The sequence below is a fragment of the Oryctolagus cuniculus genome, chromosome 6, assembly GCF_051225735.1.
Source record: "Oryctolagus cuniculus isolate XC-2025 breed Fujian yellow rabbit chromosome 6, ASM5122573v1, whole genome shotgun sequence".
NCBI classification, from domain to species: Eukaryota; Metazoa; Chordata; class Mammalia; order Lagomorpha; family Leporidae; genus Oryctolagus; species Oryctolagus cuniculus.
The window spans coordinates 43205565-43222454 of record NC_142872.1 but is presented as its reverse complement, the minus strand read 5'-3'; the positions used below and the strand labels follow the sequence as shown (position 1 = coordinate 43222454).

The 16890-nt window shown below is 44.4% G+C and overlaps 1 protein-coding gene and 1 pseudogene across 24 annotated transcripts in view; one reads left to right on the top strand and one right to left on the bottom strand.

The window, feature by feature from the left end:
- Positions 1–16890, bottom strand: part of LOC127490526 (uncharacterized) — a 451570-nt gene that overhangs the window by 404285 nt on the left and 30395 nt on the right. The window contains exon 2 of one of the 24 annotated variants that reach the window (XR_016236409.1): positions 11448–13478. The exons of the other annotated variants lie outside the window; for them this stretch is intronic. The gene's annotated coding sequence lies outside the window, so the exon portion shown is untranslated. Of the gene's footprint in view, positions 1–11447; positions 13479–16890 lie in introns of those variants that run through there. 24 annotated transcript variants of the gene reach the window in all.
- On the top strand, positions 13506–13848 carry LOC100348383 (elongin-B pseudogene; annotated as a pseudogene).

Sequence of the window (16890 nt, the reverse complement as noted above, 5' to 3'; positions counted from 1 at the left end):
TTATTCATATGTACAACATCCTTCCTGTAATTTCAGTGTATTTCTTGTCCTCAGAGGTTCATTTGTATCAAGATTAAGGACTGCTGGACTAACTGACTTCTCACAGTTTTCTAACGTCTTAAATTCTTTGAAGGAAAAAGAGTTCTGGAACCACTCCATAATTAGAGTCAATGGGGAAAATGACTACTCCAAATTCCATAGACCCACATTTCACCTAGAGCATAAAGTAAGAAACACACACATCTTTCTTTAAAGTTAACTGTAAAGGTCAATGTCTTCATTCAGGCTTAGTGGAGCAGAGATGGAAGTCAGGACAACAAAGAACAACACTAACTGGAGAAGGCCACCAGCCACAGGAGATTCACCAGGAGACAGATTCACCACTCACAAGCTGAAGAACCCTGAAGGTCAGTTGTCTCATTTCAAGGATAAGCACACTGAGTCCTACGTAAGATTGAGCAGCTGAAGTCCAAATAGCAGGTTAATGGCAGAGCCCGGATTACAACCCTGTCTCATCAAGCTCAACTGCTATAGACCCTGGTGGTTTTTCTGCCCAGTCTCTATTTTCTTGGAATTTTTTTCATAGAATTACTATGTACATAATCACAACAGTTGCTACTGCATTCCTTTAAGATGAACCCCCTGGCCTGGCCCCCAGTTTATGAGTCCATAGGTGGACACAGGACTAAGCTTATACAATCTGTCTTTTCCAGAGAGAGAGAAGAGAACAGGTGGAGAAGGAAAGAAAGGCTCCAACCTCTACTAGATATTTAGATGAGGGTACTTCAAAAAGTTTATAGAACTTGAACTGTATTTTGGGGGACAGGTGTTGTGCAGCAGGTTAAGCCGCTGCTTGGGAAACCCAGATCTCATATCAAAGTACCTGTCTCAAGCCCTGGCTACTCTGTACTTCCTATCCAGCTTCCTGTTAATACAACTTGGAGGCAGCCGATGATGGCCCAACGACTCGGATCCATGCCACTTACATGAAAGACATGGATGCGGTTCTGGGACCCTGGCTTCAGCTTGGCCTGGCTCGGCAGCTGTGGGCATCTGGGAAATGAACCAGCAAATGGATAATCTCTCTATATCCCTCAAACCCTCTGTCACTCTTTCAAATAAATAAGTAAATCTTTAAATTAAAAGTTTATCATGATGCAAAAATTTTTGAAATCCACTTCATAACTTTCTCAAAAAACACATTTCCCATGAACTTTTTGAAGACCCCCTCATCTGGGGCCAGTGCTGTGGCCTAGCAGGTTAAGCCTCCATCTGCAGCACTAGCATCCCATATGGGCACCAGTTTGAGTATTGGCTACTCTGCCTCCAATCCAGCTCCTGCTGATGGCCTGGGAAAAAGCAGTGGAAGATGGCCTAAGTGCTGGGGCCCCTGCACCCATGTGGGAGGCCCAGAAGAAGCTCCTGGCTTGGATCGTCCCAGAGCCAGCCATTGTGGCCATTTGGGGAAATGAATTGGCGGATGGAAGACATCTCTGTCCCTCCCTCTGTCTATAAATCTGCCTCTCAAGTAAATAATAATTTTTTTAAATCATCTGCATAGATTTATAATCTTATTTCTCTACTGATTTTTTGCAATAGCTTCATACCTCAGGAGCTTCTGGCAAAGGCCATTACCTGCCCCATGACACTCATATACCTTGCTGCTGGACAATCTGTAATTCAGAAGCACCTAGGGAGTACAGCTACTGATTGGCTTCCAGGTTCTCTTTGAGAGGTCAGAGGTAATGGAAGAAATCCAGAGACCATGAAAAGGCTGTGAGGAAAATTAAACCTAACAATGGCAAATAAGAGAAGTGGTGGCATGAGAAAAATAAGGAACATTTCTGAAGTTGAGATGTTTTATTCTTTTTGTTTGTTTTTTTGTTTTTACAGGCAGAGTGGACAGAGAGGGAGAGAGAGAGACAGAGAGAAAGGTCTTCCTTTGCCGTTGGTTTACCCTCCAATGGCCACCGCGGCCAGTGCGCTGGGCCGGCACACTGCGCTGATCCGAAGGCAGGAACCAGGTGCTTCTCCTGGTCTCCCATGGAGTGCAGGGCCCAAGCACTTGGGCCATCCTCCACTGCCCTCCCTGGCCACAGCAGAGAGCTGGCCTGGAAGAGAGGCAACCGGGACAGAATCCGGCGCCCCGACCGGGACTAGAACCCGGTGTGCCAGCGCCGCAAGGCAGAGGATTAGCCTATTGAGCCGTGGCACCGGCCAAGATGTTTCATTCTAAAGAAAAGTTATGGAAAAACACATGGCCATTTATCAGACAGTCATTGAGAAAAGCAAAAACTTGAAAGTCAACTAAATGTCCAAAATAGAAAACATGTCAAATAAGTGTTGATTTAGCACTTTAATAAACTATTGCATAAACATTAAATATCCTATTCTGGAGAATATTTAATCATTTGGCCATTGCTTTCAATATAATTTCAATCATTACCAACAGAATACAAAACCATATGATAAAATAACCCCAAGCTTTAAGAAGTAGGGATACCTATTTATATTAATACGTATGGAAGAAAGACTGGAAGGAGAAAATAGTCTAACAAATGTTATCTCCAATAAATCAGATTGTGATTTTTCTCCAGTTGGTTCTTTGTTAACCACCAGATTTATAGCACAGAAAAATCACTTACTCTACTTCCACCCAATCCAAACAATTAAATTAAGTGCAGTAAATGTCAAGTTTCTTAATAAGAAAAACAGACTTATTTATTAGAGTTGATAGACAAAGAAGGAAGAATTGACTCCCAATCCTTGTCTTTGCAGATGTTCTGCTGCTGATTCCATACAGGATCTTTTCAGGCCCCCAAGCATCTCTTTTTCTCTTTCTTTCAAGATTTTTTTAAATGCAGTTACAGAGAAAGAGGGAGAGATACACAAGGAGAGAGAGACAGAGACAGAGAGAGAGGTAAAGATAATCTTCCATCCACTGGTTCACTCCCCAAATGGCCTCAATGGCCAGTGCTGGGCAGTGCCAGGAGCATCATCTGGGTCTCTCACATGAGTGCAGAGGCCCAAGCACTTGAGCTGTCTTCTGCTGCTTTCCCAGGCACATTAGTAGGGAGCTAGATTGGAAGTAGAGTCTGAAACTTGAATAGGAACCCATATAGGATGCCAATGCCACAGGCAGTGGCTTAACCTGCTGCACCACAATGCCAGCCCCTCAAGCATCACTTTCATGTTAACAGTTAATGTGGTTGCAATGTCATAAATCATGTGACACCCATATACCTTGCTTCTGGGTTCATAACAAACATACCTGTTTTGGACAGAGCAAGGTGGTCATTGTGACAGCTGGTGAAATCAATGTGACCCGGAGCATCACAGACCATCATCTGAGCTCTGTTTTCTCACAGAACCCACTTTCCTCCTACTATCACTAGTCCATATCCGCAAGTTTTTCTGTACAAATCCAAACGGGTGCAAACATTGGCTCTAGCAGGGTGTCGTCGAAGCCCTTTCTATGCTCAGCATTGCCATTTCAGTTGTGGGATCATGGGGAGAGCCAGGGAGTTGGTGCTTAGGGAGGGTCAGGGCCGCAAGGGTTGTAATGAAAGATCACACAGGATTCAGAATAGCAGCTATCCCCAACCACATGCACATAATTCAGTATTTTAATTATCAGCTCAGTCATCTCAGCGTATGATTCCACCCACAGACCTTGGCACAAAGGGTCCTTGCACTGAGCCTCAAATTTAAAAGGCCCCATGTGTCACAAAAATATGTTTATTAAATAACACATAAGTAAGTGTATCCATCAGTACTCAGCACTAGAAGGCAGAGCCCACTCCCTAAACACCTGCTCTCAAGAATGGCACTGCCAAGGTTCCAGGAAAGCAGTTCAGCTTTTGTCCTATGTCCTTGAATACAGCATGACTGACTCCAAATGCCATGGGGGTCTGTGGGTTGTGTCACTGCCAGCATCAAAGACATAATTCAGCATGTAGGGAGGATTTGTGTGGCTTAGGTTACAGGAAAGATGAATTAATTAACTTGTCACATCCTTCCACAAAGATAGCATGAATGTGAGATTCTGGAATAATGAAATATCATTTCCCACTGGTACTCAGTGTCTCCCCCCCTCCATTTTTTTTTTTTTTTGCTTCTCTTTGTATTACAATACGTATTCCAGAAATATCCACAAAAGAGTATATCATTCATAATTGCACATAGTAACTATGGAATATTTTGACATATTTAACAACTCATTGAAAGGTATCTGGAAATCATTAAGTAAAAAAAATAGGGGTGAATGGCTGGTGTAGTGGCTAAGCCACTGTTTGGGATGCCTGAATTGCCTATTAGCATCCCTGGTTCAAGTCCCAGCTACTCCACTCTCAATTCCAGTTTCCTGCTAATGCATATCTTAGGAGGCAGCAGGCAATGGCTCAAATACCTGGGTCCCTACCACCCACATGAGGGACCTGGATGGAGTTCTGAGCTTTGCTGTCATTCTGGCCCAGATCTGACTATTGTGGGAATTGGAGGAGTGAACCAACAGATCAAAGAACTGTCTCTCTCTGTATGTGTTTCTCTGCTTTTCAGCTAACATGAAAATAAACAAAAATTTTAAAAATAAAGAGAATAGTATGTATACTATTTTCTCATTTTTGGAGTTTTTAAAAAAAATCATATAGGGAAACACAGTGGGTTTAGTCACTGTTTGCAACACTGGCATCCTGTATCAGAGTGCCAGTTCAAGTCTGGGCTATTCTGTCTCTGACCCAGCTCCCTGCTAATGTACATGAAAGAGCAACAAGTGATGGCATAAGCGCTTGAGTTCCTGCCACCCATGAGGGAGACCAGGATGGAGTTACAGTTTTTGGCTTCATGAAGCCTGGCCCATCCTTGGATAGTGTAGCCATCTGGGGAGTCAATCACCAGACAAGAAAGATCTCTCTTTCTCTCTCTTTGAAACAAATAAATAAATCTTTTGAAGGAAGGAAGGAGGGAAGAAAGGAAGGAAAGAAGGAAGGAGAGGTGTCAACAGTTTAAGCCACTGCTAACATCCCATATGGGCACCAGTTTGAGTCCTGGCTGGTCCACTTCTGACCCAGCTCCTTGTTAATGAGCCTGGGAAAGCAGCAGAAGTGGTCCAAGTACTTGGGCCCCTGTACTTATATGGGAGACCAGGATAGAGTTCCATGCTCCTGACTTTACCTGGTCCAGTCCAGGCAGGAGTTGTAGTCATCTGGGAAGTGAACCAACAGATGGAAGATCTGTGTCTGTGTGTGTCTCTCTTCTCTCTCTCCCTCTCTTTCCCTTTTTCTCTTTCTCTCTTTCTCTCCTTCTCTCTCTCTCTCTCTCTCTCTCTCTCTCCTTCTCTCTCTCTCTCTCTCTCTCTCTAACACTGCCTTTTAAATGAATATTAGAAAAAGAATACATTGGTATAACCATACTAAATTTCTAAAATCTTCTGTCTTAAGAAGAGATTACAGTCTAGTACTAGAGGATCTTGTTCTTTATCTCCTGTTCTTCTGAAGTATTTGAACATTTCATACAATTCATAGATTACTTCAATTAACAAAAACTAGGATTTAATAGCAAAAATTCCTTATGCATTAAATTAATTTCATTTTCTTTTCTGTTGATCTTCATTTTGTAATATTTGTATGTTGAACATGTATTATATAGCAATGTCTTAAATTCATAAAAGTTATAGTAACTAGCCACTCTCCCCCCTTAATTAGCCCAATATGCTTCCAGGAGATTTGCTCCCTGTATCTAGCTGAGAATATTTCTAGTGACACACTATTGCAGGTGGTGAGTGTGAGTGTGGGTGTGAGAGAAAGAAACAGAGACAGAGAAATACAGAGACAGGACAGAGACGTACAGAGAGATACAGAGAGAAAAAGCCAACAGCTGCCAGTCTCCCTGGAGAAGCAAATGCAGGAAAGCAGCAAGGACAACACCACGAGGATAATGCTTCGTCCTGGGTTACGAGGGACTCTTCTAGACAGCACTCTCTGAAAAATCCCAAGTCCCAAGGATGACGCTCACACACTTGGCCAGCCTGAAAACTGCTGACAGGATCAGAAGCAGACGAGGAAGGCACATGGCCCAGCAGCTGAAGCTGAGTTACTACGAACAGAATGTCCAATAAAATGAATCAGTAACAGGGGAGTGGGGGAAAATAAGAGAGACAGCCAGAGAGCAGGAGTCTGACCAACAAACTCAGAGTGGGACGAGGCAGGCACAAAGCCTCCAGCTGCCAGGACTCTGTGGCACTCACCTGGGATTCCAACAGGGCAGGTGGTGGCTTAACCCAGTGAAGCACAAAGCCACCCCCTGATTATTTTCTAAACTTGAATAAAGTTCCCATGGTATGTCTTCCTTCCTTCTCTGCAGATAGGAATGGAAGGGACACTCCCTTTCTCTGACAGTCCCACAACTCCATCAGCATCCATGACCTTCCCAGCATACAAGTCCATCATCTCAAAGGCCTCCCTTCCTGCAAGCCTTCAGAGTGAGCAGTCATGAACAAGAGTCACCTGTACTCAAGGACCTTCAAGTTATGAAAGTTTGTGTTGAGCACATAAAACTGAGGACAAGAAATGTAGGAAGGTGGATTCACAGGATGGGGAAGAGAAACTAGAGAACAAGTCCAAGTAAAATACATTTTATTACCAATACCTTAGAAATAATTAGCTCTTATGAAAGCAATGTCCTGTACCTTTCATCTCTATGTGTCTTAGTACAATCTTCCTATTCAAGAAAATATGTGACTGGGGTGAGCATTTAGCCTAAGGGTTCAGATGCTGAACCCATTAGGGCCGGTGATGTGATATAACAGGTAAAGCCACTGCCTGCAACACTGGTATCCCATATGGGTGCCAGCTTCGAGTCCTAGCTGCTCCACTTCCAGTCTGGCTCCCTTCTAAAATGTCTGGGAAAGCAGCTGAAGATAGCCCAAATGCTTGGGCCCTTGTACTCATGTGGGAGACTGGATGAAGCTCTTGGCTCCTGGCTTCAGTCTGGTCTACCTCTGGCTGTTACAGCCACTTGGGAAGTGAACTAGTGGATGAGATCTCTCTCTCTCTTTCTCTCTTTCTCTCTTTCTCCCCTCCTCCATCTTTCTGTGGAACTCTGACTTTAAAATAAATAAGTGGCTGGCACCGTGGTTCACTTGGCTAATCCTCCGCCTGCGGCACCAGCACGCCAGGTTCTAGTCCCAGTCGGGGCACCAGATTCTGTCCTGGCTGCTCCTCTTCCAGTCCAGCTCTCTGCTGTAGCCTGGGAGTGCAGTGGAGGATGGCCCAAGTGCTTGGGTCCTGCACCCCATGGGAGACCAGGAGGAGCACCTGGCTCCTGGCTTCGGATCAGCGCAAAGCGCTGGCCATAACAGCCATTTGAGGGGCGAACCAATGGAAGGAAGACCTTTCTCTCTGTCTCTCTCACTGTCTAACTCTGCCTGTCCAAAAAAAAATATATATATATATATAATAAATAAGTAAATTTAAAAAAAAAAAAGCCTACATCCCATATCAGTGTGCCTAGGTTTGATTCCCAGCTCCACTCCTAACGCGAGTTGCCTGCTAATGTTGAGCCTGGGAGGCAGCAGATGATGCCTCAAGTGGTTGGGTTCCTGTCACCGACAGGGGAGACCTGTATTGAGTGATTTAATTCTTGGTTCCTGACTTTGGCCCTGCTCCACCTGGGTTGTTGTGGGTATTTGGAGAGTCAGTCAGCAAATGGGATCACTCACTCTGTCTGTCTCTGAAATAAAAATTTTAATACATATGTGAGAGTTCACTGGTATCTGTGAAATGCTTAAGATATCTGAGTAGGAGGGTCTTTTCAAGAATATTCTAATGTAATACAAAACACCCCACACCCACACACCCACACACCCACCTATAAACCAACGCCAAGACCCCACAGGTACCCAAGAGCCCCAGCACAGTGATCATCCATTCAAAATTCTGCACGTAGAGTCTCAATAGAAAAGAAAATTGGAATTCAGTCTTGCCATCCAACAGCTCTCAGATCCGTGCTGCTGCCTCTACGTGATTCTTATCAGTCTGATTTGAAAAGCCTGACGCAGGCACTTTTCAGCCCTGGGCCAGGGTAACTGCTGCTCTCCTCAGAAAATGTGATCAGCAAGCTAGTTGCTGAATTCAAAGTCTAAATCCCTTAATCGTGAGGAACATGTTTTCAAATAACGATACCGCCTAGAAATCGTACAGTGCTTTATATTTTCAAAGCGGCTTCACCGGCACGGTCTCACTTGATCTTCTTCCAGTACTGACAGCCGGGCAGAGCAGAAGAGAGCAAACCACTCAGGGCAAAGCCACATGCCCAAGGCTGCTCATGAAGGCATGCCCCCAGGGTATGCCAGTCAGAAGGAAGACCCTGACCCCAGGACTCTTTCTGTTGCCTGGGCAACCTTGTACACTGAGGGCACTTCTGCTAGCTTAATTGAGAGCTCACATGCACTTGGGTCCCCTCAAGGTCTTTGTGTCTCCATCTGCTCGGAGGGCTCATCCTCCCACAGTAACTCCCAGAACAGCCACTTCATTCCCACTGTTCATATCTTGGCTCCAATACTTCCCTCCAAGAGGCCTTTCCTAACCTCACTTCTCAGGAGGTGAGGCTCCTCCACCAGGACATACCTTGCTTCCTAGAACCTAGCACTTTCTGAATGGGTGATCTTGTTAATTCAATTCCACATCTTTTGCAGACCTTTTGGGGAGGAATCAGTAAATGGAAGTCCCTCTCTTCCTCTTCCCCAACCCACATGTCACTGAGTATTTGCCGCTCAAATAAATGTTTAAAATTTTTTTAATTTGAAAAACAAATAATTCTTATTAATTATGAGTTATTTCATGTACCACTCAATCAACCAACAAAAAAATGCTGAATACTTACTAAGCCCCAGAAAGTATAGTAAACATCTTGAAATATCAAAGGATATTGGCAAGTTACGCTTCTGGCCCTCAGACGTACCGTCTTCTTAGCTGACGTAAGTACATAAGCATTCTCAAAATAAAATAGAAAACCTCAAGTGCTATTATGGACAAATTCATATTTGAAGTCTCCATCTCCAGTATTTCAGAAGATGACCTTGTTTGAAGACAGAGTTTCAAAGACGTGATCAACTAAAATGAGGTAATTTGGGTGGATTTTAATCCAATGTGACTCCTCATAAGAAGGAAGGCACCTAAACAGCACTCTGACCTCAGAATCAGCCCTTAAGGCATTGGCTCTGGCTGAAAATATCATGAGAGCATTTCAGGCAGGGAAAGCCAAGACATAGTGGCAAAAATGGTTCTCCCTAAAAGATCTCTGTGAGTGAGACCCAATTGGAAAGAAGGGCCCATCAAAGAAGGATATACTTTTACTGAAGGGAGGAGAGAACTTCCACTTTGCACATGGCCCTGTCTAAATACCGACAGAGACTGTAGACTCAAAAGGCTTCCAAGGCCTTGGCAGCTCATGTCAAGAGCCTCGGGTGGTCATTGACGTCAAAAAATAAGAGTGTTAATTGTTAAATCAACAACAGGAGTCACTGTGCACTTACTCCCCATGTTGGACCTCTTTCCTTAATGAGGTGTACTATGAGAGTTAACGGTAAAATGTGTCTTCAAACAGTACTTTATACTTTGTGTGTCCATATGATTGCAAACAATTTAAATCTCTACTTAGTACAGAGTTGCTCTTCTGTATATAAAGTGAATTAACAATTAATCTTAATTAAAAACGGAATGGAAGAGGGAGTAGGAGGTGGGATGGGAATGAGGGTGGGAGGGTGGGAATGGGGGGAAGAAACACTATATCCATAAAAGCTGTAAATATGAAATATAAATATGAATATAAATTTCATATTATATTCATTAAATAAAAACCTTCAAAAAAAAAAAAAGGAAGGAAGGCACCAGGGCTGGCACTGTGGGGTAGCAGGTGAAGCCACCACCTGTGATGCTGGAATCCCACATGGCTGCCAGTTCACATCCTGCCTGCTCCACTTCCTATCCAGCTCCCTGCTAATGCACCTGGGGAAGCAGTGGAGTATGGCCCAAGTAGTTGGACCCTTTCACCAGGTGGTTGGCCAAGATGAAGCTCCTGGTTCCTGGCTACATTCTGGCCCAGGCCTGGCCATTGCAGTCATTTGGGGAGTAAATCAGAGGATGGAAGACTTCTCTCTTTGCCTCTCCTTCTCTCTCTGTACCTGTCTCTCTTAAGCAAATACATCTTTAAAAAAAAAAAAAAAAAAAAAAAAAAAAAAAAAAAGGAAGGCAGGCACACAGAAAAGTCCCTGTGAGGACACACCAGGATAGCAGCAAGTGCCAGTTAAGGAGAGAGACTTCAGGAGAACGCAAATCTGCTGACACCTTGATCTTGAACTTCCAGCCTCCAGAACCATAAGCAAATGAATTTTTGTTGTTTAAAGCAGCCAGCTTATGGTACTTAGTTACAGCCACCCTCCCAAGCTCAGACAAGTGCCTACACGGAAATGAAGAAAATCTTCATCCACAGACACATCTGCGAAGATTCTTGGAGAAGATGGAATTTCATTTAGACTTTAAACGTAAGTGGAATTGTATTTATAGAGATGGGGGGGGGGGGGTTGGAAGCCAGCTCCAGCTTGAACTGCTTTTCAAGGCCAGATCAAAGAGCAGGATCTCACTCTATTGGTTTAGAGGGCCTCTGAGGGATTTTGCACAAGACAAGGGAAAAGCCAAACCAAATTCAAGGTGCACTAACTCTGCAACTTGTACAAAATGCACTGAGAGAAGAGGAGGAAAGCGTGAAGGAAAGTTGAGAAATTCCATCTGTAGCCCAAGCAGGAAGTGCTGGGGCCTGAATAGGACAATAAAGGCTACAGGAGATACCTAGACTTCTCGTCCATGCAGCTTCCATTCTCCCTTTCTGGTAAACGTTCCCCAGTTTTCCCGGACAGAACTATCATTCCCTCCCCACCTGCCTCCCAGGCGAGGTCATTTGAGTGAAATGACACATGTGATGGCACACATCCCAGGCCTGGCCAATCATCTTTTTTTTTTTTTTTTTTTTTTTTTTTTGACAGGCAGAGTGGACAGTGAGAGAGAGACACAGAGAGAAAGGTCTTCCTTTGCCGTTGGTTCACCCTCCAATGGCCGCCGCGGCCGGCGCGCTGCGGCCGGCGCACCGCGCTGATCCGATGGCAGGAGCCAGGAGCCAGGTGCTTTTCCTGGTCTCCCATGGGGTGCAGGGCCCAAGCACCTGGGCCTCCTCCACTGCACTCCCTGGCCACAGCAGAGGGCTGGCCTGGAAGAGGGGCAACCGGGACAGAATCCGGCGCCCCGACCGGGACTAGAACCCGGTGTGCCGGCGCCGCAAGGCGGAGGATTAGCCTAGTGAGCCGCGGCGCCAGCCATGGCCAATCATCTTATTCCAGTCTCCTGGCAACAGTGATGCCAAAGCCAAGAACCACAAATGGGGTGGCTTACAACAGATTTATTTCAGCACAGGTCTGAAGACTAGAAGTCCAAACTGAAGGTGTCTGCAGGGCCAGGCGCCCTCCCAAGTCCCTTCCAAACTTGGTAGTCCCATGTGTGTTTTGCTCCAGCTGATGTCACTCTAATTTCTACTTCTATCTTCACATTTATCCCTCTTCCCTATGTCTCTTTGTCTTTGCACAGCATTCTCCTCTGTGTCTCTCTCTTCTTTTTAGGAGGGCACCTGTCATGTTGGATTAAGGACCCATCCTGCTCTATTATGACCTTATGGTAAGTTAACTAACTACACCTGCAAATAAGGTAATACTCTGAAATGCCGAAGATTACAAGCAGGCAGTTCAATTTCACCCCCAAAAGACTTTTCCTAGGACTTTATTTGAAATATTAGAAAAGATTAACCTTACCACTACATGGCTTAACATAAGGAATGCATAAGCCTGGAGCTACCAAGGGTCATGAGTGCACCATTAGAGAGGAATCGGCACAAAGTCCAGCCTGGAGAACAAGAGAACAAACAAATCTTGATGGTGTGGTCTGAATTCCTAGATCCAACCATGCCTGAAGCTGAGTTCCAGCTATGGAAGTGATTGTATTAAGTTTATTCATTAGTCCGATCTATATGTGTCATTTAAAACCAACAGGCCTGCATATCACTGAAATACTAAGATTTGACCAGTGACTACATATGAGCGCAGTAGGAGAAAATCAAAGATTTATCCAAACCTGAGTTACAAAGAAGTAGGGAACAGTATGGGCAAAGAAAACTCAATAGGAAGAGCAAGTATGGAGACGAGGTAGATACTGATATTAATTTTGGACTTCCTGAGCTTAAGGTTCTAGGAGGATGTACATGGGGCTACATTCTGTGTGACACAGGAAAGGTAAGATAAGTGCTTAGGAAATAAAGAATATTGGCCATCACAATAAGTATGATTTGTACTAGCACAGAGATATGTGTAGGTCAGAGTTCAATACAAAGGGAAAAAAATCACTGTAAATATTCCAAGTCAAAGGAGATTTAACACAGGGAATTACCAATGCCATAAGCACTCCAAAAGCCAGAGGGCCAGGAGGGACAGAAGCTGAGACCATGGCATTCCAAGACGTGCTACCACTGCTGCAATTCCAAGGTTACAGGCTGTAGCTACCACTGTCCCTTCCAGCCCTAGTAGATGTTAACTATACAGTGACACGATGCATTCAGCCATCACAGCAGCTTCTGAACACTCATGTTGCCACCACCTTGGCTCTGTATAGGCACCGCTGCGGGAAAGTCTCAGGCAAGAACAACCAAGCAGTAGGACTTCCCCTGCAACAGGCATCCTAGCTTCAACAAAAATGGGTTTACTTTCTAACCTCTCCCAGTGGAAGGAAGAAGAAATAGCAGTTGACAAAGCCAAGTTGAAGATTCTGGCATAAGGAATGTTTGAGTACTATGAGGACACAAAGGAGCAATTAATTGTCACTGTGATCACTGAACAGCCTGAGCTTGACCTTTATGCACGAGGTCTGTCTACCCATCTCTAAAATGAGGCAGCTGAAGTCTGTGATTTGCAAGCATCTCTTCATCCCAGTTATTTCAGAAGTCTGTGAAAGACAACCTCGCTCCAACCCACAGTTAGTTTTCTCCCTGGGAGTATTATCTTCCCAGGCGACAGGCAAGCCCCGTACATTGGAACGTAATCATTAAACATCTGGCAAGAAGCACCACCCCATACACAGTTTAATAACTCACATTCCAATCCAATTACTGCAGGTTTCATAAACAAGTACTTATTAGAATACGGTCGTTTCCTCTGAGCAAGCAGCATTTTTAGACGGGAAATTACAATGATTAGCTTCAAGATACAGGCATGAATAATAGAATCACTCCTCTTCTCTCCTTGTTCTTATTGTTCCCCTTGCACGCCGTCTTAAATAGGCAGTGTCTGTGCAGTAGCTCAGTGCAGCCGGCTGTCCCACTTGGACCTGTCCATCCCTTGACAGAAGATCCTGTAGGTTTCTTCATCAAAACACATCTGCCAGCACCTGCGTGTCAAGAGGAGAAGCAGCCAGTGTGATGGATGTTCTCCTCATGATCTGCCATCACCAAATCACCATCTTCAGTGATGCCGAGGAACCAAGTACCATGCTCAAACCGAAGCGCAACATCCAGGGCATCTTCAAGCAGCTGCCCGATGAGCAACAGCTGTGCAAGGCCAACCAGCTTCTGGATGCCTACAAGACGCTGGGAGAATGTGGCTTTACCAGCCAGAGAGCATGGCCACAGGTTCCAGCCACAGTGGGACTGGCCTTCCGGGCAGATGGTGCTTTTGGAGCTCAGCACGTTGAGCCCTTCTCCAGCCCTCCGGAGCTGCAAGACTCAGAGAGCAGTACCCATGAACAAGCTGCACCGTGAGGGCCCCAGGCCCACCCCCATAGAGGCACATTCACCCAGTTAGGGATCTGGGCGTCTGCCTGGTTGCTGCCTCTTTCTCCCCCACCCTCCTCCAGACTCCAGGAGCTACCCTCCCTGGGATGGGTCCTGCAACCCTACAAGACTTCAGCTTCTTGATAGCCAGGCAACCTGCTGCCGCTGAGAATTGGGTACGTGGCTGCCCTGAAAGCCGGACCATTCTCCACAGCCAACATGGGGACAAGGGAAGACTAGTCTGGGACAAACAGTGAATTCTTTCTCCAAGGTACCTTCCCAGGGACCTCCTGGCTTGTTCCAAGTCTTCCAGGATGAGGAATAAAGGCCAGGAGCCAAAGTATGAGCTGAAGCCCCAGTGCCTGTAGCCTGAGAGCAGGATCTGTGAGGGAACCACAACTTAGAACACCTACTGCACAGCCTGTGGGCCTTTAGCAGATCCTGACAGCGATAGAGCACATGTGGTTTTTCCCTCGCTATACTTAATTAAGCAGGCTACAGACCCCAAGAAAACATGCATCTGCCTTGCTTATGGGTCTGCTAGGCGTCCTACTTATTGTTTATCCATTGCTGAGTGGCTATCAATAGTATGAGAATATGAGGGGACTTTGGTGGAAGAAGAGCAGCAGCAGACTGACGGTGGACTGCCTGGCTTCAGATACTGGTGACCTCTTGCTGAGTCAATGAATCCCCGTTGTTCAAATGAATGGGCTGGATTAGAGCAGGAATTCTTAACCTGTGGTACGTGGACATGCTTCAGGCAGATTAAGAAGCTGACAATGAGTTAAGAATACGGTAGTGACTTATCCTGACTATCGAGGAACAACTTACTACTTTATTCCTTTTAGTATTCTTTTTGTTCTGCTTAATACCATTGGTTGAACTCTTTAATTGGCACACAACTATTCTTGGGTGTTTATTTTTTTTAACAATCAATATCTGTTTATTTTTTTTAATTTTCAATTATCTTTATATACAGAAGATGAATTTAGCATATATTAAGTAAAGATTTCAACAGTTTGCACCCACACAGAAACACAAAGTGTAAAATACTATTTGAGTACTAGTTATAGCATTAATTAAACACCTAAGAATAATTGTGTATTAATTACAGAGTTCAACCAATAGTTTTAAGTAGAACATAAAAAAATACTAAAAGGGTAAAGTATTAAGTTCTTGTTTAGTCAAGGCCGTATCACAGTGGAGGTTCCTTCCTCCCTTCAGAGAAAGGCTCCTCTCTCCTTGATGGCCTGTTCCTTCTGCTGGGGTCTTGTTCACCCACATGAGATGCTGGCACTGTAGGCACCAGCCCTGTAGTCAAATTTTCAGAATATAATATAAAGAAAAGATCCTAAAATGTGCAAGAGAGAAATGAAAAACTAACTTCAAAGAATCTCTAGTTTGACAGGTGATTTCTCATCAGAAGCCCCACAGGCTAGGAGAGAATGGGGAGTTATAGCCCAAGTCCCGAAAGAAAAAAACTGTCAGGCCAAAAAACCTCTCATTTATAAATGAAGGTAAAATAGAGACTTTTCAAAACAAACAGAAATTGAAAGAATTTGTCACCATCCAGCCAGCCTCACAAACAGAGAAGAATGATCAGCATCATTAAAGAATATGAAGGCAGAAAACCTCCTAGTAAAAGTACAAAGGAAATCCAAAGCAAACAATAGGAATATTTATGGGAAAATAGCACAAACAAGTCATTACTTACCAATAAAAACCTTGAATGTAAATGGCCTAAATTCTCACAATTTAAAGATACGGACTGGTTGAATGGGTTAAAAAATAAGACTCCAGTATCCAAGATGGCTGAATGGGATATAGCCACACAAACTTCAGCTGTTCTGTGGTATGAAAAGAATGAAGGATGGACTACATTTCCAGAGGTTTGACTGACAGAAATTTTCTGTGAAGAAGTGAGAAAAAAAAAATAATGTGGACTTTGTGGAACATACAGAGAAAAGATGAGATACTGACAGAGGCAGCCACATGGTACAGCCAGCTGCTGGCTGTGAGCCACCATCTTGTCACTTTAAGGTAGGAAGAAATTGCTGCATGCACAGTGCTCCCAGTTTTAGCTTAGAGGGAATTTCATAGTCACCTGCTAACTTTTACTTCAGCTGGGAGAGCTGTCAGAGCAACTGCCAGGCTTGGAGCAGGGAAACCAGGACCACATCGTCCTCTCAACAGATGCAGTGAAAGCGTCTGCTAAGATTAAACACCCTTCATGATAAAAACTCTCCCCAGGTTAGGTATAAGAGGAACATTCCTCAAAACTGTAAACCAACAGCCAATGTCATACTGAACGGAGAAAAGGTGAAAGAATTACTCTCAGATCTAGAACAAGACAAGGATGTCCACTTTCACCACTCTCATTCAATACAGTACTTGAAGTTTTAACAAGAAAAATTAGGGGGGCTGGCGCTGTTGCACAGCGGATAAAGCCACATCTGCAGTGCTGGCATCCCATGTGGGTGCTGGTTCAAGTCCCAGCTGCTCCATTTCTGATCCAGCTCCCTACTACAGCATGGGAAAGCAGTAGAAGATGGCCCAAGTCCTTGGGCCCCTGCAACCATGTAGGAGACCCAGAGCAATCTCCTGGCTCCTGGCTCCTGGCTCCTGGCTCCTGACTCCTGACTCCTGACTCCTGGCTTCTGGCTTCTGATTGGCACAGCTTTTAGCCATTGTGACCATTTGGAGAGTGAAAACATCAGATTGAGACATCCTTCTCTCTGCCTCTGCCTCTCTGTAACTCTGCCTTTCAAATAAATAAATAAATCTTTAAAAAGAAGAAAGAAAGAAAAATTAGGAAAGAGAAAAAAATAAAGGGCATCAAAATTGGAAATGAATAAGTCAAATTATCCATGTTTGCAGATAACATGATGTTATAGAAGGAAAAACCTAAATACTCCATGAAAAAGTTGTTAGAATTGATAAACCAATTAAGTAAAGTGGCAGATTACAAGATAAACATACAAAAAATAGTAGCTTTTATATGCCAATGATGGACCCACAGAAAGAGGAATC